The sequence below is a fragment of the Rhinatrema bivittatum genome, chromosome 2 (assembly GCF_901001135.1).
Source record: "Rhinatrema bivittatum chromosome 2, aRhiBiv1.1, whole genome shotgun sequence".
Classification (NCBI taxonomy): Eukaryota; Metazoa; Chordata; class Amphibia; order Gymnophiona; family Rhinatrematidae; genus Rhinatrema; species Rhinatrema bivittatum.
Window position 1 is genome coordinate 482,819,403 of NC_042616.1, and position 19,868 is coordinate 482,839,270.

At 42.8% G+C, this 19,868-nt stretch overlaps 1 long non-coding RNA gene across 4 annotated transcripts in view; it reads right to left on the reverse strand.

The window, feature by feature from the left end:
• LOC115086177 overlaps positions 1–19,868 on the reverse strand; it is an 82,046-nt gene that overhangs the window by 17,388 nt on the left and 44,790 nt on the right. For 2 of the 4 annotated variants that reach the window (XR_003855125.1, XR_003855127.1), the window contains 2 exons: positions 11,452–11,656; positions 11,225–11,332 (listed from right to left, as the gene is read on the reverse strand). This is a non-coding gene — a long non-coding RNA (uncharacterized LOC115086177). Of the gene's footprint in view, positions 1–11,224; positions 11,333–11,451; positions 11,657–11,771; positions 11,871–11,899; positions 12,151–19,868 lie in introns of those variants that run through there. The other 2 variants (XR_003855126.1, XR_003855128.1) reach the window with 2 other exon arrangements.

Consider the following 19,868-nt stretch of genomic DNA (forward strand, 5'->3'; position numbering starts at 1 on the left):
GATCAGCCAAAAGGAGAGTGTCTTTTTGGTTAAACCATAGCCCCAGGTGAGAGAGGGAAAAAGAGGCCGAAGCAAAGGAGCGGAGAAGATGGATACTGATGGGAGGGGGAAAAACTGAGGCTAGATGCGGTATGAGGGGAAGATTGAACTGGAGGGGATGAGGAAGGTAATAAACTGGGGGGGGGGGGGGGGGAGGGGGGGAATGATAGGTAAAGCAGGAAGATGGAGTGCTGAACATAGAGGAAGACCAGAAGTGCTGATGGAGTGAGGAAGGACAAGAGAAATAGAGGGAGAGAAGAGAAAAAAGAATGACCAGATGCGGCATAGGTGTCAAAGAGATAGACGGAAAGGAAGGGAGAATGATGAAGAGAAGAGAAACAAAAGAAAATAAGAACCAGAAAAAAATCAGAAGGGAAGCGGCATGATAAAAACAGATTACTTATGAAAAATAGCACAGTGAGAAAAAATTACAAAAGTATAAAAACTAAGGAAGTGCATTTGTTGATATTTGTGCTAAGCGTGTATATAACAAATGGACGAATGTACATACAAAAAATGGTGTGCATCTATGCAGGTGCACAAATAGATGTGCGCGCACACCATTCCTTTTGTGCACACAATCATCCATTCCCTCCTTTTTAGTGGCTAAATACAGCTGCTTACTGAACATAGGCAGTGGTAAATTTTCAATGCTTCACAACTCACCACATAACTCTGTAGTTAGGCAGCCAGATTATTTTGAAAATTTACTTGTATGTTAATAGAAACTAATGCATCACTGCTCTGCTTGTGTTAGCTCTAGCTCTAGAGATTTAGAGCTTCTGATTTTTAGGTGTTTATAAATTGTAAATTTAGGTGTTTATTTTCCAGCTCATTAGGGGTTCTTTTGGGGTGCCAACAATCAGTTTCTTGGTGATTTCATGGCTGGATACCTTTTCCAGTTGAATCAATATATACAGAACGAGGAATTATTAGTGTGGAAAAGGCAAAAAAAACCAAAACAAAGCAGAGGATCCAGGGTAGGCACATTTATTTGTTTCAAATCAGGAGTGTTTTATCAGGGTTTATCCTTTAAAACCTAAAATTAGAGGCCCTAAATATATTGGGTTAGGTCTAGCTCTAGCTTTCCTCTCTCTGCTTGCCATTCTATCCCATGTCTCCCTGAAGTCGACAAACCGCCTGGGCTGGCTAAAAACTACATACATCTACATGAAGCAGCGTTGGTAGAGATGTCATTTTGAATCTCTGAGTTTCTTGTACTTTCAAAACCCTGAGACTTCAGTGGGACTTGTAGGAGAAACAGACTGAGAAAGTTTCTCTTCTGATTCTGTAATTTCAATATCCCTATTCTTGTCTTCCACAATAAAGTTGGCATGGCATATGTGCCAATTGGGATTTCATAAGAGAATAGGATACAGCTGCAGGGTTAGGGTATTCAGTTTTTACACCTCAGGCACTGGAGGGTTGGAAATATGTATTTATTTATGTATTTATTTATTTGACAGTTTTTCTATAGTGTCGTTTGGAAACACCATCACAATGGTTTACATATTACACAGTAAAAATATAATAACAACATTAAAAGTCAAATTATAATAAAAAAATACTAAAAATGTAAGCAAGTGATCAAATAAATAATAACATTAAAAAATAAAACTTAAAAACAATCTTACATAAATATACAATAACTAAGCATGGAAAAATCAGATTATGAATAAAATCATAAAAACTAAGAAAAGTACCAACTATTTGCTCTTGGGATCACCTTCCATTTGTTTAAAAGCCTGTGTGTATAGTCATTTTTTCAAATCCATTTTAAATTGCTTGCAATTAGTCTAAGGCAGGGGTCAGGAACCTTTTTGGCTGAGAGAGCCATAAACGCCACATATTTTAAAATGTAATTCCATGAGAGCCATACAATATGTTTAAAACTAAATACAAGTAAATATGTGCATTTTATGTAAGATCACACTTTTAATGTACAATAAGTCTCTGAAAATATTACACCAGGCCTTAAGACACCAATACATCTCCTATTAGGAAAACGGACCAAGTCAGGCTGCTATAGAGTCCTACACAGAAACAACACGCCAGCAGAAAACCTCACCTGAATCACGTGCTGTCCCTCACCTAACATAGAATAAAGAGACCAAAACGCATAACAAGAAGCATGCAGAAAAAACTGAATTGGAAACTGCAACAAACCAGAGTCTCTGTATGCAGTGTAACAAAGGAAAAAAGAAACATCACCCATCCTTATAAAACAAATCAAGAAATATAAAATCATCAGCAGTAAAACTGTACTAACAAAAAGAACATATTTCGAAACAGCTGATGAGTGGAATATCCAATAATTAAAAACTCATATAAAACATTTCCAGATACCAACAAAATATTTCAAAATAGCAGACACAAAGATCCAGTAATGAAAAATAATAAGGATACAAAATATTTTTTGCTCTGCATACCTGGGAACGTTTGATATCCAGGTGTCCTGAGATTGTTCTGAATTAGCAGGAGGTGGGGTGGTTTGCTTGGAACTTTCTCCTCTCTCAGTCACATACCAGCACTCTCTCTCACACTGGCTCTCAATGACACACCTATACACACATGCTCTCAGTACTCACATATACACATGTTTTTTCTCTCTCATATAGGCTCTTAATTACACATTTACACATATGCTGTCTATCTTTTCACGCTTACACACACACACAGGCTTTCAATCACATAAATACATGCTGTCTTTTTCTCTCACACACAGACTCTCATTCACATGCTTACAAACATGTCCTCTCTTTCTCTCATTTACACACAGGCTCTCAATCACATACTCACATGCTCCCTCACCTAAATCAGCTCTCAATCACACACAGACACACATGGTCTCTCTCTCTCATTTAAACACATGCTCTCAATCACATACTCACATGCTCCATCACCTAAACCAGCTGTCAATCAGACACAGACACACATGATATCTATCTTACTTATACACACAGGCTCTTAATCATACATACACATGATTTCTCTCACACACAAAGGATCTCAATCATACACACATACTCTTTCACACAAACAGGTTTTCAATCACAAACTTACACATACAGGTTCCCAATGGTAAACTTACATTCATGCTCTCTCTCTCACAGGCAGGCTCTCAATCACAGACATACTCTCTTTCACATATACAGGCTCCCAGTCAATCACATACATGCAATCTCTCACTCACACACACAGGATCTCAAACACACATGCTTGCTCGCTCATTCACTCACTCTCTCCCCCACCCCCACCCCGGGAACTCACGGCAGCAGCCTCCTCCCAACGCTAACCTCCTTCATTTTCAGCCCTCGCGGAGGCGAAGGCGGAGTCCCATCGGTCGCGGTTGAAACTCTTCATTTTCCTCCGAGCCGCGCTGCAGTCTTCTTCCCGTCGGACATTAGCGTGGCCTCTTCTTCCCGCGCAGGCACCCGATGCTCACCACTTCCTCTTCCGGGCCGCGGGAAGAAGAGAGCGCACCGGCGCGCTCTCTTCTTCCCGCGGCCCGGAAGAGGAAGTGGTGAGCATCGGGTGCCTGCGCGGGAAGCCTCCCGCGCAGGCACCCGATGACTCCAGCGCTGGCACCCGGCTGACACCAGATGACTCCCGCGCAGGCACCCGGCTGACTCCAGTCATGCCGCTGACTCTCTCTTCTCCTCTTCCCCCCCCCACCCCCGCGGCCCGGAAGAGGAAGTGGTGAGCATCGGGTGCCTGCGCGGAAGAAGAGACCACGTGGTCTCTTCTTCCGCGCAGGCACCCGATGCTCACCACTTCCTCTTCCGGGCCGCGGGGGGGGGGGGGGGGGGGGAGGAGAAGAGAGCACGCCGGTACCGCTGACTCCAGCTGTCCTGCCGTGTTCCGCCCGGGCTGACAGCATTTTAAGCCCGGGCGGCGGAGGACCGGGGAGCAGCTGGGTCAGCGGGGAACCGCGAAGTGTGGCGACACTTGTCCGCGAGCCAGATGCAGCCCTCAAAAGAGCCATATCTGGCTCGCGAGCCATGGGTTCCCGACCCCTGGTCTAAGGTTTACTGCCATCGCGTTCCAGATTTTTGGTCCAGCGAGTGAAATGGCCCTATCCCTGACCTGTGTGAGATGTGCTGTTTTTATGGACATAACTGGTAAAAAAAACCTTTGTTTGCTGACCGTAATGTTCTTTAAGGTGTATGCAAATGAATTGTAGTATTGAGCCAGTTCGCATGTTCATCATATATCAGTTTTATTGTAGTGTGCTAAGAACTTTGTATTGTATGCAATATTCAACCGGGAGCCAGTATAAATTGGCTAATACTGGAGTAATATGGTCCTTTTTTCTGCTGCCAGTTAATATTCTTGCCACTGCGTTCTGCAATATTTGCAATGGTCTAATGGTAGAAACTGGTAAACCTAATAAAAGTGCATTACAGTTATCGGTGCTTGCAAATATTAAGGACTGTAGTATAGTTGTAAAATCCTTTTGGTTGAGTAATGGTTTTAATCATTTTAATATCATTAATTTTCCATAACCTTCTCCTACCTTCTATGTTACATGCTGTTTTAGGCTAAGCTCATTATCGATAATTACGCCCAGATCACATACTTTATCAGATAGTTTAATTGTTAAATTATCATTGAGTGTTATCGGTGTCTGAATAATCTGGGATGCCTTTCTTCCTAAATGAATAAATTCGGTTTTATCCATATTTATTACTAACTCCATTTGTGTTAGAAGCTGTTTGATTATGTTTAGGTACATGTCTGCTTGTTTAAAAGTTTTGTCAATGGTGTCAATTATTGGTAAAATCAATTGGATGTCATCTGCATATAAATGAGTAATCCCTAATCCTGCTAAAAGATGACATAGAGGTATCATAGATATATTAAAAAGTGTAGCTGAAAGTGCAGATCCCTGTGGTACTTCTGTCTCTAACATTATTTTCTCTAAAAAGGTATTGTTTATCTGTACTTGATAAAAACGGTTCTTTAAGTAGGATTCAAACCATTGTATGGTAATGTCGCTAAGTCCTATTTCTTTTAGTCTTTGTAACAGTATTGCATGGATCACGGTATCAAAGGCCAGATGACAGATCTAGTAAAATCAAAAGGTATTGTTGGCCGTTTCAAATCCCCTGAGTATTGTGTCCGTTAATGATAATAGTAGGGTTTCCATACTATAATGTTTTCTGAATCCATGTTGGGAAGGGTATATAATGTTATTGGTTTCTAAATGCTCAGTAAATTGAATTTGTATTGTTTTTTCAATTAATTTAGCCAGGAAAGGTAGATTAGATACGGATCTATAGCTACTTAATACAGATGAATCCAAGTTTTTTTTTCTTTTTAATGGGTTTGATGACAGCTTCCTTTAGAATATCTGGAAAGGATCCTTCCTTTAGTGATAGATTAATAATGGCAGTGATATATGGTGCTACAATTTGTACTAGAGGTTTTAGCACTGTGGTGGGTATTGCATCAATAATCTGGTTTGCAGGATTTAGGATTCTTTATCATACTTTCTAGTTCCAGTGTCGATATTTAGTTTCTTTATCATACTTTCTACTTCCAGTGTCGATATTTCTTTAAAATTGGTCCACTTAGTTGCCTCTCTGGTAAGCATTTTTATCTCCTGTTTTGGACTGATTTTTATGTTCTCCAGTAAGTTATCTTTTTTTTTTTTTTTAAATGTTGGGGTAGTATGATTTGGTTTGAATAGGTACCAACATTTGTTAATCAAGAGAGCACTGAGTCACTCTGGCTGACTAACTAAGTGTTAAGGTTGTGTGTTTGATTTGAATAGGTACTATTCTTTGTTAATCAGAACAGCAGTGAGTAACTTAGGAAAACTAATTGAAGTGTAAATCTCCAAAGGAATTATTTTGTACTAATTTACCTTAGAAGCACATTTTATATTACAAGGGAAGTGTTAAGGTTGTGTGTTTGATTTGATTAGGTACCATTCTTTGTTAATCAGAACAGCAGTGAGTCACTCAGGACAACTAACTGAAGTGTAAATCTCCAAAGGGATTGTTTTGCACTAATTTACCATAGAAGCACATTATATATTAGAAGGGAAGAGCTCAGTTACCAACAATCCAAAGGGAGCACTGAGAGGAGAGGATCACGTTGCTGGTGGCTAAAAGGAATCAGAAAGTTTTTGCTTGGGACATTGTCTTTTTTTAAAAGTATTAGGGCAAAGTTAACTATTTGGGAATATTATTTAGTGTGTTTGTGTGTTTGTGCTTTTAATAGTCAGTAAGGCAGTGAGTAAACAAGTTAGACTGAATTTTTAAATAGTCAATAGGCAGATAGTAAGCAGTAGGTAGTGTGTTTATTCTTAAAAGTCTGTAAGGCAGCTAGTAAGCAGAACTGAGTGTTTGTATTAAAAAAAACAAACAAACCCAAAAAGTAGCCAGAAGCTAGAAATAAGTTAGGAGCAGTGTATACCTAAGTAAAAAGGTTGAAAAGTTCAGCTCAGTTGCTCACCTTGGAAAGGTGTTGAGGTAGTGTGATTTGGTTTGAATAGGTACCAACATTTGTTAATCAAGAGAGCAGAGAGTCACTCTGGCTGACTAACTGAAGTTAGAAAAAAACTGAAAGGAGCAGCTGCAAGAGTCATGGTCATTGTTAAAAAATACCATTCTAGAAGCACAGTCCAGATGTATTCCACACATTAAGAAAGGTGGAGGTGGAGTTAAGATGGCGGCAGGCCTGTAGCGGCAGAGAGGATCTGGCCGTTTCTCTTTTCTTCATTTTTCAGAATCCTCTGCAAGAATGCCTCCTAAAAGGAAAGGCAGAGTTAGGGTATATCCCTCGATGCCCTTAACACTGCCCGGCCAGAAAATGACCCCCGGACTGACCGTAATTTATCCCATTGGGGGAGCGAGCCCCGCTGATGGAAAACTGGTGGAAGCGGTGAATCTGTCTGGGGAGTTGCCCCCCAGATCTGAGAACTCTGGCTGCGCCAGGACCGTATCAACCCCCTGTGCTGACGCCGAGCGATGGGATAAGGGAGAGTATCGCGAGCAACGCTGAGGGAGCAGCCTTCGAGTCAGAAGATCCTGAATCAACAATGGCGCCTGGCGAGCCTGGCCAAGCAGGAGTGGCAGCGAGAGCGGAGACGGACTCTAGGAGTGGAGGGACGCCTGTCCCAGACGGGGAAGTGGTGAGAGGAGTGCCGTCTGAAGAACATCCCGAGCTACAGACGCTCCTGGAAATGGAAGACATCGCCAAACCGGCTACGGTAACTCTAGATTCCCTGTGGGAATTACATGCTTCATACCGCCCTATGTTTAAGGGCTATTCTCAACAATTCGACAAACAAACCGTGTCTAGAAAGCTGGAAATTATGGAGAATAAAATGAGGATTGAACCTGAGAGTTTTAAACTTCCCAAGAGTCATTGGAGAACTACCTCATGTAACTTTTAAAAAGTACCTAATAGAAGTTTTGAGAATACCTACTGAGAGTATACCATCCTTTAATAAAGTGTACTTTTTGCCATTTAAGAGAGGGGGGGGGAAGTTAGTCAGCCACAGCTAGATATTGGGAACTTAACAGAGTTTCTAGAGTCCTTGAAATAGTAGAAAGATCAACTTTACTTGTTTCTTTAATAATTGAGAGTGATGTAAGTCTGCTTAAGAGATATTATTTTCAACACTTAGGTGAAAATTTTCTAGGACAGCCTGTCCAAATATTCTCGGATATGGCTAATAGGGATGTGAATCGTTTTTTGACGATTTAAAACAATCGTCAGATATATTTTAAATCAACAAAAATCGTTAGAGCCGCGATACAATAACAATTCCCCCGATTTATCATCAAAAAATCATAAATCGGGGGAGGGGGAGGGCGGGAAAACCGGCACACCAAAACAACCCTAAAACCCACCCCGACCCTTTAAAACAAATCCCCCACCCTCCCGAACCCCCCCAAAATGTTTTAAATTACCTGGGGTCCAGTGGGGGGGGGGTCCCGGCGCGATCTCCCGCTCTCTGGCCACGGCTACGTTAAGAGAAATGGCGCCGGTGGCCCTTTGCCCTTATCATGTGACAGGGCAAAGGAAGCGCCGGTGCCATTTTGGTTCCTGTCTCCCGATGTCACACGTGCAGGAGATCGTTCCCGGACCCCCGCTGGACCCCCAGGGACTTTTGGCCAGCTTGGGGGGGCCTCCTGACCCCCACAAGACTTGCCAAAAGTCCAGCGGGGGTCCGGGAGCGACCTCCTGCACGCAGGCCGTATTGCCAATATTCAAAATGGCGCCAGCACTACCTTTGCCCTCACTTTGTCATACGGGCGACGGTCGGAGAAAGTTCTTTTTTACTCAACGCACAATTAAACTCTGGAATTTGTTGCCAGAGGATGTGGTTAGTGCAGTTAGTATAGCTGTGTTTAAAAAAGGATTGGATAAGTTCTTGGAGGAGAAGTCCATTACCTGCTATTAATTAAGTTGACTTAGAAAATAGCCACTGCTATTACTAGCAACGGTAACATGGAATAGACTTAGGGGTAGATTTTACAAATCTACGCGCGCACGTACTTTTGTTCGTGCAGCAGACGTGAACAAAAGTATGCGGGATTTTATAAAATACGCGCGTAGCCGCGCGTATCTTATAAAATCCGGGGTCGGCGCACGCAAGGGGGTGCACATTTGTGCACCTTGCGCGCGCCGAGCCCTGCACGCGCTGCCCGTTCCCCTCCGAGGCCGTTCCGAGTGGCCCCGGAGGGAACTTTCCATTCACCCCTCCGCACCTTCCCCTCCCTAACCCACCCCCCCGGCCCTATCTAAACCCCCTCCCTACCTTTATCTTAAAAGGTACTACTGCCTCCGGGCAGTAGCAACTTACGCGCGCTGGCGCAGCAGGCCCCGACACAGGCTGCTGTGTCGGAGCACTCGGCCATGCCCCCGAAATGCCCCCGAGCAGGAAACATGCCCCCGGACATGCCCCAAAAATGCCGTGTCACTCCCGACATGCCCCCGACACGCCCCCCCCAGGCAAGCCCCGGGACTTGCGCGTGTCCCGGTGCTTGCGCACGCCGCCGAGCCTATGCAAAATAGGCTCAGCGCGCGCAGGGGGGTTTTAAAAGGGTTACACGCGTACCTTATGCGCGTAACCCTTTTAAAATCTGGCCCTTAAGTTTTTGGGTCAGGTTCTTATGGCCTGGATTGGCCACTGTTGGAAACAGGATTCTGGGCTTGATGGACCTTTGGTCTGACCCAGTATGGCATTTTCTTATGTTCTTATAACATCACTGTTCGGGGAGTTCTTGTGTTTGTTGATTCTTATCATTAATAAGTTTGTTTACTACACTGAGAAGTGTTCTGGGATTATGTGCGAACATTTGGATTTTTGATCCATAGTATTCTTTTTTTTATTTTTCTAACAATTTTTTTATGTGCTAGGAAGGTCTGGTAATTAGTATTTCTGTAGATTGATTTTTTTCTCCATTGTCTCTCTTTTTTTCTTAGCATTTTTTTTGTTTCTCTGATTTGGTTATTATACCAAGGTTGTTGGTTTTTGGCATTTAGAATATTGATTGTTTTAATTGGGTTTATCTTGTCTGCTATCTTGTTTGTCACATTAATCCAGGTATTTACAGCATTATTTCTAGTAGTTATATATATTTTATCAATGTTATCAATGATTTATTTTTGTAGTTCTTCCGTTTTAAATATCGGCCGATATTTGAACTTCTTAGTGTATTTTTAATCTGACTGTAAGTTATGGTTAAATGAAATATTTGTGTGAATTAGGAAATGATCTGACCATGGTACTGGTGTATATTTTGAATGTACATTGTTTATTTCATTTGTGTTACTGAATATTAGATCAAGTGCATGACCACCTTTATGTGTGGCTTGATTCTTGATTAAATTAAAACCTAAAGCAGTAAGTGCTTCAGTAAGTGTGTGGCATGAATTTGAGAGCAGATTAACATTCATATGCAGGTTAAAATCGCTAGCAATGATAGGGGTTTGACAGGGTTAAATTATATGAGAGAGGAAGAATTAAAATCAAGTAAACCTGGTGGACAGTATGGGATACATATTTGTAAATTAGATGGCTCAAATAATGCAATTTTGTAATTTTGAGATGTACTCAAGGGCAAACATTTTAAGCCAAGTTCTTTTTTAGCTATTAACATGAGACCCCCCCCACCTCTACAGTGTTCCCTGGGTATTGAGAACGCCTCATAGTTTCCTGTGGTGATTTGGTTAACGATCACAGAGTCTGCAGTCTTTAACCAGGTTTCTGTAATTGCAATGAAGCTTGGTTTGTAATCTTGTAGCAAATTTGGCACGAGTGGCCATTTTTTTGTTATTGATTGCGCGTTGACAAGTAAAAATGATAATAGTAAGATATTACTAATGAGATTGGATTCTGTTAGTTTGATTGATATTACATTCCTTGAGTAATTAGTTCCCCTTAGGCGATGTTGTCTTTTCATTTTCAGTGAGTTTTTCTTACCATAGTTACCGCGGTTGGTGCAGAATGGAATTGGACATGCGTACTGTAGATTGCTGGTCATTGTTATGGATTCTTCAGCAGTAGTTGAGAATTGAAAGGGCTTCACAAAGGGGCATGCTAAGGGACATGCCCCTTAGTCGCGCTCCTTTGGCGTACGGTGCCTTCGGGCCCTGCGCTGCGCTTATGACACACACCCTTCCCGGCACTAGCTAGTACAAATACATTTACCTGCTATGACTGAATCATGCTCCTAGGTTAGGCCTGCAAATCGACAATGTAAATACATTTTGAATGTAGATTCCATGCTTGGAAAAATGCAAAAGGGAAATATATACAAAAGAGAACAAAAAGGTAAAACTAGTTAAGACTTAAGTTTAGAGTAGACATGTTATAACTTTATCAGAGGGAAATGAAGTAGCATAAAGCCTATGGAATGGCAAATGTTTTATAGATCCATAGATTAATAGGTAAATACCTACAAATAAATGAGCATTAATAAACAAACAATCAAGAAAGGGAGACAGAGAAACATATATTAAAAATGTATATACCAAAAGTGAAATCAATATTCAGATTTTTTTTAAACAAGCACACATTTTTTAATGCGTGGGATGACATTATTGCATGCATTTCAGGTTGAAAGTGAGTGTGAAGGGAGTGATTCTGACTTTTGGAATGAATCAGGGAGAGTCAGAGAGGACCTGCGGGGATCCGAGTGTAATATTATGAAATTTGACATACCTGTTGTGTGGGCTGAGATGTTGGTTTGTTTTTTTTTTTTCCAGGCAGATCATAAAAATGATGATATAGAGTTTTTGGTACTACACCCAGGAGCCAGAGATCCTCCACCTAAAACATCATACTACCTGTCACGCTTCCAGATTTAAGAATTAAACTGCAAAGTGCACAGCAAAATAGAGAGAACAACATAGAAAAAAGGGCAACTGCATGCAAGACAGAATCTTTACCCAAACTCTCTCCTTGCTCAGCATAAACTCCTTCTCTTTCAGGCAGTTTTCCTCTGTCCCATAGTTTACTCTCATTCATTTCAGAAGAACTTTGCCTTCTACTCAGATGATAATTGGATTGTGCTGTGTTTATGCAGCAATGATTAACACGTGATTGCTTCCTTATGTCAGAGTCCCTCTAGAACATAGAAGGTGGAAATGAGGCCTGGGGAAAGACAAGAAGAAACCTATTAGTTAACTGCCTGAACTTCTCTTCAACCTACCAAGACAGAATATTTCAGTCATCACATATGCAGTAGAAAAGAAATGAAACATAATACATTCAAACTAAAACTCTTTTCCAGGTTTCAAGAGCAGATATTAAAATGCAATCCAGAAAGGAAACGAGAAAGCAAGATTTTGATGCGGGCAGATCTGGATGGGTTGTCCTATTGAAAATTCACCTCACCCTCGTATCGGTTCAAGCCACAGCCTTAGCAAATTAAGTATATTTAAGTCTGGAGTGGGGCTGGTGGGATGGAAACCGGGTGGTCTCGAGAGAGAACAGTGACGCAGCAGCTGATGGACAGGGAAAGCGCAGAGCCATCTGCTATGGCCAGCAGAGCTCTTTCTGCCAATCCAGGAGAGGAGGCTGGACAAGAGCCTCAAGGACTGAAAAGCAGGGGACTTCAGTTCAAGTTCTGCTGCTGCTGCCACTAATGCCTGCAACGCTCTTGGATAAGTCACTTTATTTCCTGTTGCTTCAGGTGCCCATTGCATTGCAAGCATTTCATGCTGGGGATACTCTGAATCTGGTTGTAAATTTTCATACGACACCCTGATTTAGGGCACTGTATAAATGTTGACATTAGAACTGCCAACTTGCTCCATTTTTGCAAGACATTTCGATCCGGTCCTGTTTTGTTTTGTTTTTGCTTCTTACCTCATTGCAAGGGATCTTCATTTTCAGATTGAATTTTGTTATTTTTTCCTCTGGAATTTATAAGTGTTTTATGATAACACACACAGAAGAAAATCATTGTAAAAAATTGACGTTCTTTTTCCACTGATTTTCTCCCATGTTTGTTATCATAAACACTGATAAATTACTGAGAAAATGAAAATAAAAACTGAAAATGAAGGTCTTTACTCATTGCCTGCTCAGATTTTAAGTCCTGCTTTTCTTAATAGAAATCAATAGGAAAATTAGAACTGCATGTTCATATTCAGAGTGAGGATAAAATGAGGACTGAATCAACCTTCTTGATCAAATGGAGCTAGCTGGCAACCCTTAGCTAAAATAAGAGTAAAGGAATATGTTAGAAGAAAAACAGTATAATAGATCTTCTCTGTAAAAATGAATACAAAGACCATTACATGGGGCAAAACTGTTTTTTTCATCCATTTGAGTACGCTAAGAAGGGTTTTCTGTCAATCTAAAGAGGTTTTTAAATCCTACACCACTGTGAGGAATTAGTTACAAATGAGATGCTCCAAAAGGTTTACTGATGATTAAATCACTGCAAAGAAAGAAAATCCTACTAAATGAACATCACTGCAACCTGCAGTCTAGCAAGCATGCAAAATAATTACATCACTTAGGGTGACGTGTAGCACAGTGAGAAACAGAAGAGGTCAGATGTATGAAAAAATGCAAATTTTAAAGCATCAATTGTACAATGCAGAAACAATAAACAAAGAAGAGTTGCTTCTGGAGTAATAGCCTGACTGGCAACCTAAGGAGGGGTAATTTCTTTTTCATTGTAGCAAACTGGCATGCAAAGCATTTGTGTACCACCTCTACATAAGAATTTCAGTATCAGCTCAACTAGCTCAGGGGCCGGTGCAATAAAGGGCGGCCAGCCTAGCGCACGGGTTTCCACACTGTTGGGCTCTCATTTTGGGAGCACTATCCTAATACCTGATGCAGTAAGGAGATTAGCATGCTCAAAAGTGCACCCTAATAAATACGTAGCCGATAGCACTCATCACATGTAAATTCCATGTAGATGAGGCTATTAGCTATTACTCCCGATGCAGAAAAGCACTAGGAGCCTAACACATATTATTTATTAACATGACAAATTTAACTCCAGCCCCGGAGGTGGAGTAAAGTCAATTCAGGAGTCAAGGCCTCATAAGAAATAAAAAAAATATGGTCCTCTGTGATACGATGAGTGTGCCCCTCTAATTAGTATTGATGTGACCCTCTTATTTACTACTTGTAGTGGACAAAAATAAATCTATATTGGCTTGATAAAAAAAAAACAATTTTCTTATGGCCACACAATTTAGACGCCCATAGCAAGAAGCACTTAGCATAAGACGCTTCAGCAACTTTAGCAAAATAACAAAAAAATTGTCCTGAAAAAATGGAATAAGAACAGATGTTTGTATTGAGCACCCATTGCAATTGTGGGCATCAGAATCAATTGTGCACTACAGATGTGCAATTCTCCCCAGAATACCATTTTTTACTTGCCAAAAGTCCAGCGGGGGTCCGGGAACGACCTCCTGCACTCGAATTGTGTTGCCGTAATGAAAAATGGCGCCGGCCATATTGCCGTACGGCAAAATTGCCGTAATGAAAAGCCATTTTTCATTGCAGCAACACGATTCGAGTGCAGGAGGTCGTTCCCGGACCCCCGCTGGACTTTTTGCAAGTCTTGTGGGGGTCAGGAGGCCCCCCCAAGCTGGCCAAAAGTCCCTGGGGGTCCAGCGGGGGTCCGGGAGCGATCTTCTATGCTCGTGACGTCGGGGACAGGAACCAAAATGGCGCCGGCACTACCTTTGCCCTGTCATATGACAGGGCAAAGGTAGCGCCGGCGCCATTTTCTATCAATGCACTCGTGGCCCGAGAGTGGAAGACACAACGGGACCCCCCCACTGGACCCCAGGTAATTTAAGACATTTTGGGGGGGTTCGGGAGGGTGGGGGATTTATTTTAAAGGGTCGGGTGGGTTTTAGGGATGTTTTAGTGTGCCGGTTTTCCCGCCCTCCCCCTCCCCTCCCCCCGATTTACGATTTTTGACGATAAATCGGGGGAATTCCTATTAAATATCGCCTCTAACGATTTTTGACGATTTAAAATATATCGGACGATATTTTAAATCGTCAAAAAACGATTCACATCCCTACTAACCACATCCTCTGGCAACAAATTCCAGAGCTTTATTGTGCATTGAGTGAAAAAGAATTTTCTACGATTAGTCTTAAATGTGCTACTTGCTAACTTCATGGAATGCCCCCTAGTCCTTCTATTATTTGAAAGTGTAAATAACCGAGTCACATCTACTCGTTCAAGACCTCTCATGATCTTAAAGACCTCTATCATATCCCCCCTCAGGCTTCTCTTCTCCAAGCTGAACAGCCCTAACCTCTTCAGCCTTTCCTCATAGGGGAGCTGTTCCATCCCCTTTATCATTTTGGTTGCCCTTCTCTGTACCTTCTCCATCGCAACTATATCTTTTTTGAGTTGCGGTGACCAGAATTGTACACAGTATTCAAGGTGCGGTCTCACCATGGAGCGATATAGAGGCATTATGACATTTTCCGTTTTATTAACCATTCCCTTCCTAACATTCTGTTTGCTTTTTTGACTGCTGCAGCACACTGAGCCGACGATTTTAAAGTATTATCCACTATGATGCCTAGATCTTTTTCCTGGGTGGTACCTCCTAATATGGAAACTAACATCGTGTAAGTACAGCAAGGGTTATTTTTCCCTATATGCAACACCTTGGACTTGTCCACATTAAATTTCATCTGCCATTTTGATGCCCAATCTTCCAGTCTTGCTAGGTCCTCCTGTAATGTATCACAGTCCGCTTGTGATTTAACTACTCTGAATAATTTTCTATCATCTGCAAATTTGATAACCTCACTTGTCGTATTCCTTTCCAGATCATGTATATATATACAAGCCGTTAAGCCCGTTAAAACGGGCTACATCCCTCTGTCTCTCACCTCCCCCTCATTCTCTCTCCCTCACTCTTCACCACCCCCTACCTCCCTCACCCACTCCTCCCCACCCTCCCTCTCCTCTCACTCAGTCCCTCCCTCCCACTCAGTCTCACTCACTCCCTCCCCCCTCTCTCCCTCCCTCTCACTCACTCAGTCCCACTCCCTCCGTCCTCTCCCTCAGTCCCACTCACTCCCTCCCTCCCTCTCTCTCCCCCCCCCTCCTCTCTCTCCCTCAGTCCCACTCCCTCCCTCAGTCCCACTCACTCCCTCTCACTCAGTCCCCCCTCCCCCTCACTCAATCCCTCCCACTCAGTCCCTCCCTCTCACTCAGTCACTCCCTCCCCCCTCTCTCCCTCCCTCTCACTCACTCAGTCCCACTCACTCTCCCTCAGTCCCACTCCCTCCCTCCCTCTCCCAGTCCCACTCCCTCTCACTCAGTCCCCCCTCCCCTCACTCAATCCCTCCCTCCCACTCAGTCCCCTCCCTCTCACTCAGTCACTCCCTCCCACTCTCTCTCTCCGTCCCTCCCTCCCACTCAGTCCGTCCCTCCCTCTCTCTCTCTTCTCCCTCCCTCGCTACTGGCCGCTACCGCCGCCCGCTGCCGCCGCCCGCTACTGCCGTCGCCGCCGCTCGCTACCGTCGCCGCTGCCCGCTACCGCCGTCGCTACCGCCGCCCGCTACCGCCGTCGCCGCCGCTCGCTACCGCCGTCGCCGCCCGCTGCCGGTACCGCCGCCGCCGCCCGCTGCTGCCACTGGACGCCGCCATTTTTTTTCTTTCTGACGCTGGCTCAGACCAACGTGCTCGCCCGCACATGCGCGGTAGAGCTGGTCTCTACTGCGCATTTGCGGCACGTCGGTCAAGCTTCGTTTATCTAGTAAGATTGAAAAGCACTGGTCCAAGTACAGATCCCTGAGGCACTCCACTGTTTACCCTTTTCCACTGAGAAAATTGACCATTTAATCCTACTCTCTGTTTCCTGTCTTTTAACCAGTTTGAAATCCACGGAAGGACATCGCCTCCTATCCCATGATGTTTCAGTTTTCTTAGAAGCCTCTCATGAGGGACTTTGTCAAATGCCTTCTGAAAATCCAAATACACTACATCTACCGGTTCACCTTTATCCACATGTTTATTAACCCCTTCAAAAAAATGAAGCAGATTTGTTAGGCAAGACTTCGCTTGAGTAAATCCATGTTGACTGTGTTCCATTAAATCATGTCTTTCTATATGCTCTATGATTTTGATCTTGAGAGTAGTTTCCACTATTTTTCCTGGCACTGAAGTCAGGCTCACTGGTCTATAGTTACCCGGATCACCCCTGGAGCCTTTTTTAAATATTGGGGTTACATTGGCCACCCTGCAGTCTTCAGGTGCAATGGATGATTTTAATTATAGGTTACAAATTTTAACTAATAGATCAGAAATTTCATTTTTTAGTTCCTTCAGTACCCTAGGATCATACTACCTGGTCCAGGTGATTTGCTACTCTTTAGTTTGTCAATATGGCCTACTACATCTTCCAGGTTCACAGTGATTTCGTTCAATTCATCTGACTCATCACCCCTGAAAACCATCTCCGGAACTGGTATCTTCCAAACATCCTCATTAGTAAACATGGAAGCAAAGAATTCATTTAGTCTTTCTGCAATGGCCTTATCTTCCCTAAGAGCCCCTTTAACCCCTTGGTCATCTAATGGTCCCAAGCGACTCCCTCACAGGTTTCTTGCTTCGGATATATTTAAAAAGCTTTTTATTATGAGTTTTTGCCTCTCTGGCCAACTTCTTTTCAAATTCTTTCTTCACCTGTCTTATCAATGTTTTACACTTAACTTGACAGTGCTTATGTTTTATCCTATTTGCAAGTATTAGGAATTCTGAGTGCTTAGAAATAGAACTTTGGGTTATTTTGGGACTTGAATAAGTTAGTATTTGTTTAACCTTGTTAAGAACTGTGAGAGTTTAGGGATAATAGGCACTGGGTTATTTTGGTGAGCTTATATAAGTTAGAATTTATAAGTATTAGTATTATGAGTTTGCAATGGTCACTTACCTGATCTGAAAAGGAAAGAGTACTGGTTCCTGGGCAATTCATCATTAGTTTGATTCCCATCCATCCAGGCTCTTTTTCTGTTAAATAAATATCACCCCCTCCCCTCCCCTCCAGTTAGGAGGAAACTCTTGAAAGGAGGAGTCAATTTGTGATTTTAAAAAACATATAATTAACCCTGATTTTAGTGACTGACAAATTTTAGTTTTGTTTGCTGGTCATTCACAAACCAACAAAATCCACCTAGTTATCAATTTTAAAACCTTGGGGTAGATTTTAAAAGAAGCACGCGCTTTCTACCCAGCAAGCACACATGTACGCCCGATTTTATAACATGCGTGTGCAGGCGCACGCATGTTATGAAATCGGGGATCGGCGCATGGAAGGGGGTGCACAATTGTGCACTTTGCGCACACCGAGCTGTGCTTCCTTCCCCCATTCCCCCTAACCTGATCTTCCCACCCCTTCCCCTAACCTTCCCCCCCAGCCCTACTCTAACCCCCCAAAATTCTTATTTTACCTTTTGCGCCTGCCTCCGGGCAGGCTGCCGTCACGCAATCCTCCGACCCAGCAGCAATGACCGCTCTGTTCGAGGCGTGTGGCCTCACCCCACCCCTGGACCGACCCTTTTGTAAAGCCCCAGGACTTACACGTGACCCGGGGCTTTACGCCTGGCGCACGTAAGACAGGTTACGCGCGTAACCTTTTTAATATCCGGCCCATAGATTTTAAAAGACACCAAATTATTTAAAATCCCTTAAATTGAGATAAATAACTGCTCCATAATCACCTTTAAATCTTTAGCAACTTAATAAAATGAAGATGCAGAAGGAACTATCCAGACCTTTGCACATGTTGACAGAGGATGTGGTCAGTGCAGTTAGTGTAGCTGCGTTCAAAAAAGGTTTGGATAAGTTCTTGGAGGAGAAATCCATTAACTGCTATTAATCAAGTTGACTTAGGGAATGGCCTCTGCTATTACTGGCATCAGTAGCATGGGATCTTCTTGGTGTTTGGGTACTTGCCAGGTTCTTTTGGCCTGGTTTGACCTCTGTTGGAAACAGGATGCTGGGCTTGATGGACCTTTGGTCTGACCCAGCATGGCAATTTCTTATGTTCTTATCTGCCTGTTGGTGTATACCAGGTACAAAAAGCTCCCGGCTCTCAGAGAATGAGTCCCATCGCTTGAGGCCAGAGTGGCAGACATGGAGGAGCTGAAGCAGACAGAGAGGTAAATAGAAGAGATTTCAGGAACATAGTAGAGCAATCCCAACTCCAGTCAATCAGCCTTTGCGTTGCTTTGGAAGAGCAAAGTCACCTGGCAGGTGGCAATCATCTTGGTGTGGCAGGAAGTAATGCTGTAACTAGGACCTGCTCTCCAAGTGATGCCTTATTCTCTCGCACCAAGGATGTGTCTTCAAGGTCATGTGCCTAGATGGGAAGGGTTAGGATGGCCATTATAGTGGGTGATTCAGTCATTAGAAATGTAGATAATAGATGAGCTGGTGAATGGGTGCAAGGATTACTTGGTAACTTGCCTGCTTGATGTGAGGATAGTGGACATCACGCAACACCTAGATATGATTTTAGAGTGTGCTGCAGAGGAGCCAACTGTCATAGTACATGTGAGTACCAATGACATAGGAAGGAGCAGAAGGGAAGTTCTGGAGGTCAAATTTAGGCTCTTAAGTAGGAAACTAAAATCCAGAACCTTCAAGTTTGCATTTTCAAAAATGCTTTCTATTCCTCATGCAGAACCCCAGAAACAGGCTGAGCCCTAGTGTCTCAATGCGTGGATGAGACGATGGTGTAGGAAAGAGGTTTTTATATTTGTTAGGAACTGGGGAACATTCTGGGAAAAGGGTAGTCTTTCCACTAGGATGGGTTCCACCTTAACCAAAGTAGGAAACAAGCTGCTAGCACTAACCTTTAAAAAGGAGTTGATGAGGGTAAGCTGAAAGTTGCTCAGAAGCACATGGTTCAGAATGATACTAACAAAACAGGGAAGTTAGTACATCTTGATGGAGAGGTTGCAATAAATGCTAAAGTATCCCAACTGCTTTTAAGTAAAGAGCAGACAGAGCAGAAAGATTCCAAATTACCTCTGTCAACTGATATGCAGATTGTTAATACAAAGAAAATACATACTTTGAAATGTCTGTTTACAAATGCTAGAAGTTTACAAAATAAATGGGAGAGTTAGAATGCATAGAACTGAATGTAGATATAATTGGCATCTCAGAGACCTGGTGGAAAGAGTATAACCAATAGGACACTGTGATACCAGGGTACAAATTATATCGCAATTATAGGATGGATCAAATTGGTGGAGGGCTTGGTATTGGCAGAGCAGGCAGGCTATCCAGAAGGAGACTAGCTTCTGTCTCTGCTGCGGTACCGATTCACATCCCTAATTTATATATAGTT